Raw genomic sequence first — 9,503 nt, forward strand, 5'->3', positions numbered from 1 at the left:
AAAAAATTCCGATAGGGTTCGGTATTTTTGTACTACTCATGAATGTATAAACTTTCAGAAAATTACAAAGTTCTCCATGCAATAAATCTAATTATTTCATTAAAATTAATAATTACGTATAACCTATCACATAAATACATCGCAACGTGTTCGGGGTTCAGCCTTCTCTACTATTACGCATGCGTATTTACTGTAAACAAAACACGTGTAGAGCTCGCGAAGAATTTCCTGGACAGGTTTGTTGATAAAAATATGTCTTTTCTACTTCTCATAGGTAATAACTGTTCAAAGTTTTTAAAATAACCACAATTATTATTTTGTAAGCATGTATTTTTCGTGTTTATCATAGGAGTTGATACAACCTAAATTAATTTTTATAAATGAGGCCCCTTGAGGGGTTATTTGACATATTTATGTCTATTCATTTAAAAATGAACCTAAATTGGTAAACCATTTATAAATTATCGAGTAAGTAAGGATGTGATCGCTTTAACCTCGTTTTCCATGATTACCCTAGTGGGACGAAGATCTTGTAGTTTTCAGCACGTGTCAATTGCTGTCAATCAAAGTCCACGTGGTACAAATAAACGATATAAGATTATTCAGGTTTGTACGACCCTTGAATTTCCGGAGGCTCATAATTACGTTAATTAAGTATGTGAAAGGGATTTTCATGTATTTCAACTATTACAATCAACGTTATTTCTTATTTCCCAACTATACAATAGGTAAATCTGAAGTTATTCACACATGTCTTTTCAGCTGTACTGTCTCTTTAAGGGTCTTTTTGAGAACTGCGATGCTGAATGTGATATGACTATAAAATCATCCTGTTAGAAAAGGGAATTGATTATAGATATAAGAATTTCCAAGGGGAAACAGATTTTTCGTATAGGATCTACATGTATTATACCACATTGTCTAGATATTTTGTATTATGACTCCATGAAGCTGATTTTATCATGTCTTTTGTTGCCTAGGAGAGAGATGTGGCCCGTGGGCCTCTTGTTTCTTTTCTATTCATTAGAATACATAAATCTCAACAATCGTTAGCACTCTTTTCTTAGTGTCACGAAACAATTTAAAACTTAAAAGTTTCAGTGAGTCATAAAATTGTAGGTATTTATTAAGGTACTTCACTACACCGAGACTTATACTTTTTAAGACACTACGTCACAAGATGGCGATTCAAATGTTTTGTTATAATGTTGCATCAATAGATTAAGATGTATATCGAAATAGCTCAGTGGTTAAAGTATCAGGCTTGTGAACCGCAGATCATGAGTTCGAATCCGCCTGGGGCTTTTGTATATGTTGACTGAATGAAATGTTTGAAAATATTATTCTTTATTTAAAATGTCACATTTTTTCGCCTATTTGACACATACACTTATTATCCATCATTCTATCTATCATACTCAAGAAATTTTCTGCTGATTTGAGAAACTATTTCAAGTTGTAGTGAGGCACCTTAATCTATATGCAAAAATAACAAGAACATTTATCGAACGCACTGTGCATTACTCACTATTGTCTGTATTCCGTGCCCGTGTTATGAAGTAAGACAAGCAGCTATATACATAGACAAGACAGTAGATAAATCGTGCGCCTCTCATGCAACACGCGACCGCACACCTAGGAAAATGGTTCGATTCGACCACGTTACACAAGAACGCGTGTTTAATAACAGAATTGCGGCTATTACCAAGTTCAATAACAAACCGTGAACCATCTCAAAAATCCATTAAACGAAATACAAATTCAAAGCAGAGCAACACGGACCTCCAAATAGATAGAGGTAGGATCAGGTGCCTAGGAGGAGTGAATATCCTCTGTTGACCGGTCACACCCGGCGTGTGCTCTTTGTCGTAATCGGGGAAAAATCGGAAAAGTTGCTTAACAATTCGGTGATTGATTATGGTCTAAGAATTAGTATGAAAAACGTCAGTCAGCATGCGACCCATTGGAAGATTGTATTTGCTGACAAGGTCGTAGTATAGACCATAGAATTTACGAAAAGATGACTTCAAACGAGACTGTTGATAGTCCTGTTTTATCAACTTGTTTGTCAGTAACTTGCTTCGTCTTAGAAACTGTTCATACGAAGAGCATGACCTTGCATATCGAATCAACTGAGAGGCAAAAACACCATATGCAGATTTATCTTTTGGATTGGGAGTGAATTTTATTAAATTTCAGAATGTGCACATGTACACACCAGAAAAACCAAAACATTGTATTATTCAACGTGCTGATACTGTTGATGTAGAAAACTGAAAGATTTTTCAAGATAATTTTATAAAGTCTGCTCTTCCTAAAACAAACCAATACAACCTTCTGTATTGTAAAACTAAACTTTTTTATCTTTTGTACATATTCTTGGCCTTTTTTGTGTTTATATGTATAAACTTATGTTGAACTACATAAACCAGTGAACTGGTCTTAAGCGAATAAAAGAATTGAAATTCAAACATATGGCTATTTTTTCGAAGAAAACAAACACGTATGAGTTTGATTGAAGAGTACAGATTAACGTGTTTTACTTAAATGCGTTTATTCATCAAGTTATTTATTATAATAATAGGTATAAAGTCAGTGAAATCTTCACAAATTCTTGTTTCAAAGATCCAATCTATGCGTTGTTCGATTGCTCAACGTCTGAAAAAAAATCTGCAACGATTGGACTCAGCTTAATATTGCGATTTACGCCTTTGCCTAACCTCAGCAAAGTCTTTCTTAAACTTATGACTTTCAATCGTTTTTTAATTTGCTGTTAAATTCGTGAACTGTGTGCTCCATCTGCTTCGATTTTGTTATGATTCAGGCAGATAATTTTTTTTATATTATCAAGATATCTTACACTTAAAGTGATAATCAATTAAACGATATCGTTTCAAAGTGTACTCTGTTTAAATATTAAAAAAAAACCAGAGTTCAGTTTTATGACCAGCATGAACTGTTTTCAGTACGAGCGTCTTTTATTGTGAAATGTGTACTATTTCTTAATCTTGACTGCCGAATCAAAAATTTTGAAAAAAAAAAATCATTTTTTACAACCAATATCTCTGCTTTGAATTGTCTGGTTTTAAAACGGATTTCATAATTGAATTCAACAAGAAAATCACTACAAAACTATTTTATTAACTTAGTTTGTTAAAAAAAAAATGAAAATCTCAAAGAATTGGAACTTTTTCCCGTTTTCAAACAATTTCACGAATCAATATTTTAGCCATTCAGAAAATAAACAAGTCCTAAATCGAAAAGTTAAAGTACCTGCAATATTTATGATGACCGAACCAAGAGTAAGTTATCATATTTTATTTCTAGTTTTAAGAGAAATCTATAATTTTGTTTAAAATTGAAAAAAAAAATATTTTAATAATTGATTCATGTTGAAATGGAAAACACTGGTACACTATTGAAACATTCAAACTGATTTACACAGCAAATATTTGGATCTCGCACACTTGTAAGGAATTTCTTGATCCTTCCGTTATTCTAAGTTTAACGAAGCGGACAAGCGAGACCTGATCGTTAGACACCTCTACCACTTCTCCGGTCACCGCTGGACCCTTATAAAATCCATATTGTTCGAAAAAAACAGTGTTGTTACTTGAAACTTCGAAAACCACATCATGGAATTCATGTCCTAAAAAATAAGTCATTAGTGTGCATTTATCTGATTTCGTTTAGTAAATTAAGTAAGTTGTTAAACTAAGAACAATTTGTGAAAATTTAGGTGTTAGATGTTAAAGTAACAGAAATGTACTCCTATTAAAATTAATTACCGTTAGCATCTGCTCTCACAAACACACGAATGAACGATATTCGTGAATTTATCATCAAGTCGACCAATATCCAGGGCGTAGATTCACCACGAGAATGAAATAATTTGGTAGATCCTGAACTTATTATTCCATTTGTTGCAAATTTTGGACCCCAACTTGAAGATTTATTTCTGTACACCGATGACGCAAGAGGAAGTGTATTAAAGGCCGCGTTATGTTTCCCCTCTATCTCTGCAATACATTAAAAAAGGAAGTTTGTTTTATCTAGAAACCTTTTTTTACATTAAAAAAAAAATCGGCGAACACAAAAAATTATATATATATATATATATATATATATATATATATATATATATATATATATATATATATATATATATATATATAAATTCATACCGTAACGAACCAACTTTGTTATTGTATTACCCAAATTGTATGCAAATTTACAGTTCCACAGGCAACCATTGGTTTGTCCATTATAGAAAAAAGTTACGTCCAGTGATTTTCGGCTTAGTGCTGCGCAATGAAGCAAACTCGGAACCCGCTGGTCGGAACAGTTAAAACTGATAACAAACTTTGTTGTGGATTGCTTAAAGGATTGCGTTACTACTTCGTTTTTCCAAGTAAAAGACGTTAAGACAAGTATTGGTAAAAGTTCCATGTCGACTTTGAAATGCACTAACTTTAGCTGTGAATTATAAACGGCAACAAAAGTAATCGTGTATAAGTAAAGAACCACGTAAATATAACCAAACTAACTAGGAAGGATTACCAAAAGTAGAGATGTGAAACAAGGATAAGGCTTGCATTTCATGTTTAATATAACAGCTTTTTGTAATGCATAAGATACTCTATTTCACCTCATTATCATTAATATAAATGAAAGGTTATGGATTACTAGTACTTCCAAGACTTTGCAACACTTATACCTTGACTGTCTGTCATTACAATAATGGAAAAAGCCCTTCAGTAGTCGAATTCAAATTACTAAATCAATTATTCATACGTGCAGAGAAGCATCACAACTCCAGTCACAAAACTTCATCAAAATTGATTACTCTAAAATTAAAAACTCATGTACATACGAGTATTTGCAACAATATGTTTTAGCATACAGTACTAGATTTTTTCTCTCTAAAATTTAAAATGTATGCATGTTTCTGTACTGACGAGAGAGCTTGCCAATTTGATTTCAATGAAATGAAATATAAAAAATACCATTTTTATTGCGAATATTTCTCAGAGATGGGTCAATGTAAAACTGTCTACTCCATATAGTATCATATCAAAATCGAAACTGTATAAAACAATATATAGAAGATTTCAATTACATTAATCTGGATTTAGGTGCGTACTTAAAGGCAAATCAAATCGGTGTTCTTGCATAAAACAATTAAAAGTGGTAAATCAAGACATCAACATCGATCAGGTAAATTTTGCAATTAAATTATTTTGTTCAATTTTAGAGAAGCCCTAGAGCGATTATTGCATGCCACGGTTCATTTCGGCCTTCACATCAGGAAGGAGTCTTCTCAATATCAAACATTCTTCTTATAATAAGAAATTAATGAAATTTGACACAATAAATCATATCATATAATCAAATGATTCTACTAGTTTAATCAAATTTGACCTCCTCGTTTCCGTATAAAGGTCAGGTCAAGGTCATTACCTTTTTCCTCAACTTAAAGGATTATATAAATAAATGTAGTTCTTAGCAGCTATATAGACATCTGTTTAAGATATGACGATTTTACTTTTCAATGCAATGATAGATTATCAGAATGTTTATCAGCTTATACTACCTAATTGGAATAAATATTGAAACTAAAATTTGATATTGCGTAGCCCACATTTCCTCTAATTTTCTTAAATATTGAAGATATTTTTATTTTTTTATGCTTCCAATATTAAACTATTTCTAATTTTTACGTATTATAGAAACGTGATATAAAGATATTTATTGACGGAAAAGCTAATATATTGACCTTCTAATAAGAGAGGATTTTTTCACACAAATCTGTATATAGAATGGGCGCTTAAAAAGCTTATAAAACAGTAATTTGATAGGCAAATCTTTTTTAAAAACATATTCTGAAACCCAAGTACCATATCATTAGTTAACATAATTTAAAAAAAATCCAACATTTATGTTGTTGTTTTAAAAATGGAAGCTCAGGTCCATTAATCTTCAGCAATTCTGAATTACGAAATATGTGATATTTTCCTACGCCCATACTCCGCCATTGTTAGATTCTAAACATTGATTACTATTTCTATGCCAAGTTGTATTATATTAAATACGAAAAAAATATACTATTTTAATTCGTTTCATATTGATTTAATGGACAATAATTCAAATTTACGTTTGACAAGTCGAAAACCAGGAAAGAATCCTTCCTTAGGGAAAGGGTATAGCCTCATTGGACCTTTTGCCTTATATTGGACACAGTGTAAGAACGGAAGTGTACAGTTTTGGGTAGTGCTGTTCGTCGAAACGAGTAAACAAATTGAACCCGTAGCTCAGCGTACAGTCGAAGACAGTTTTTTTGTGTAATTTTAATCTAATGAATCGATCAATGGATTTAAAAAGCTTCTGGAACAATTCAATACGTGACGGTAATAAACTGGCAAAAGTATAAAAGTGGTATATATTCTTTATGCAATACGATTTTCAAGTGAACATTTTGTTAATCAATATCCAGGGTCACACTTCAAGATTGAAATCATTAATATGTACAAAATACAATCCTTATAACTGAATTTGGAACATGGAAATGTAGATATATATCTCAAGGGAAAAAGCTGACCTTGCTTCTGATGCTATTGCAAATAAAAGTAGAAACTAGGAGACTAATTGTTCTCGAACAATTAGAGGTCCTTCCACCTCATTATTTTTTTATGCTTTGTTGCAATATAATTAATAAAACACTAGACTTTGACCCGTGCACGCACGGGTTGACATTGCATATGATAACTGGCATTTACAAAAAAAGATACATCGAAACACCGTATATTATTGACATTTGCATAACCAAACTTGAAGCCTACAATAATGTTTAGGCTATTAATTTCACTACACTCTGCTGAGTTGGAACAATCTAACTGTGTCTCGGGAGAGGTCTTCACCACAGTTAAAATGCCTCCCATATTCCCGTAATGTAGCAGAAAATTGCAGAATCGCTCCAAAACGATGTTGGAGAAAACAGAGACAAAGATAACATTTTATTTATGTCTCTGGAGAAAATTAATAAAGTTGCATTGAAAATAGCAGTCAAATTGTTCACAACAAACCATGTTGAAGCTGTAAATACCTTTCTTTAAAAAGTTTAATTCTATAATTGCAGAATTTAACATATTTCAACAACGTTTTTTACTCACCATGTTGACATTCGAAACTCTCGGGATTTTTTTAATAAATGCACTGTGTAAGAGTTATCTCCCGTATTTTCTTTGATGAACAGAAAAATTTCCAGTGAAAATTAACACGCATTTGTTTTATTGTTTCCAAGTTTACCCATGCAAATGTGATTTTGTGGAAACAAAATACAGAGCCTCCCGTGGTTTAGTGTGAATGTAATGCGCATGCGCAAGATTGTAAAATCGAAAAAATTCAGATGATTTCCGGTGAATCACAGAATGAAGTTGCATCCCAGTTGTTTCTTTTACATTTCTTTTCATCAAAGCAAGATTTATGGTTGTCAGAGCAGATCTGAGCTCCATTACATGCTGATATCATTTGGGCTGTCCTGTGTTACCATGCTGCTTTTAGATTTTTTGAGGAATTTTCGTTGATTATTAATTAACGAAGCTTGATTGAGAAAAAAATAAAAACAAATTGGTAATCTTCAAGTACCAATGATGTTTAAAATATTTAAAACAAAAGACAGTACCCTTCCGATTTATTGGTATTAAAGCTTAAAAATTCGAGTCTATGATTTTAATATAGTAGTATAGATTTTCTCTGCATAGCTTTATAAAAAAAATCAAAAACGTAAATATGGGATTGACAGTGACTTTTGACCTTTATGTCACATTGACTGGTAAAGGTCAACATTTAGTTTAAAGAGGTTTGATGACCCTACGATGTAAGGTTCAAAAGTTGTAAATATTTTTGACAAACTTTAGAAACTTTCAGGGGCGATAACTCCTAAAAGGGGTACTGAGGCCCTTTCGGTTTGATAAACTGAAGAACCCTATAAGACCACTGAAAACAATAGTTTCAAATCTCTATCTCTAACGGTTTATGAGAAATAGCAATAACAATCTATTTGTACAATAGGTGCAATAACTCTATAATTGTTTCAAGGTAGGGGCAGAAGGGTTATATTTTGAAATGTCTCAAGAAGTCCTACAACATCCCTGAAAAGTTTTTCTGTACTATCCTAAACAAAAGAGATCTAAAAACTCATTAATTAGCAGATTTTTAAATGACCTTGATCTTTGACCTTGATGTCATTTTGTTTGGCCAAGGTAGACGCTTCCATCCCAAGTGGTCCGAAGTCTGTATGACAAATATTAAAAAGTTCACAGGATGAAGCTCTGCCATTCAGTCAACTGAATGTTAACTGAATGGTCTGGAAAGGTGACTGAATGGCACAGCTATGCCATTCAGTCACATTTCAGTTACCTTTCAGTCACCTTTCAATTGACTGAATGGCAGAGATTCATCCTGTGGTTGAAAGTGATTCTATAGAAATTCAAATACATTCAGGGACAATAACTACTAGAAGGGGGGGGGGGTGATTAGATCTTTTGGGTATGGATAGATTGAAGAACCCTCTTAGTGTACTGAAGACATTGGTAAAAGTTTCAAGTCTCTATATCTTTTGGTTTCAGACGAGTAGCGATAACATGCTTTTAGTACACAAGGGGAATAACTTTTTAAGTTCTGGGAGTTATCAAGCAAAGGGTCATTTGGTACCATAACTTTTAATGGTCAATAACATAAAGAAAACATTGTTTCAATGTCTCTAGAAATAAAAAAAGCTGTCCCTGGAGAAAAGAGAAGAACAAAAATAATAAAAAACATAAGAAATACAAAAGGTCTTTCACCTGAAAGGTGGAAAGACCTAGAAATCACCAGAACATCACGAGCTGTGATTATTTCATACTGTACGCGTAGCGCAAAAGCCTTTGAATTTTACTGTAAGGGTAGTTCTGTTAAAAGCATTGTGAAGTTTGTTTTGGAGAAGTTTGGTTTCGGATGGTAAGTTAGTTAAACAGAATGACAATGGTATGAATGGACTGTTTCTAAAAAAAATTTCAATGATGAAAAACAAATAATGTTGTTGCAACGCAACCCCTCCCCCCATAAGTAAAATAATTCAATAAATGTAATCACCACAAATAATTCGACAAAAATTAAAAGGCGCAAAGGGTGTTAGGACTTAAGAGTATATTAACGTTTACGATAGATTTTGCTGATAAATATAGAATCACATCTCTAAACGATAATTTACATTCGTTAACTATGGTTAAGAGTTGTTAATCATAATTTCACAATTGTGATACTTTATTTATCAGATAAACTATGTTTTGCAATCGCAAATGGTTCTTTTCAGTGTTAATTATAGTTTTACACTTCCTGAAACATAGATGATCGCGTTAACTATGGTTTACAGATGTACAAATAGATTATTGTCGTTAACTATAGTTTTCTGTCCGTAAACTATAGTTTACAACCGTTAAACCTTGTTTTTCGACCGTGAAACT

This window comes from Magallana gigas, chromosome 5, assembly GCF_963853765.1.
Source record: "Magallana gigas chromosome 5, xbMagGiga1.1, whole genome shotgun sequence".
NCBI classification, from domain to species: domain Eukaryota; kingdom Metazoa; phylum Mollusca; class Bivalvia; order Ostreida; family Ostreidae; genus Magallana; species Magallana gigas.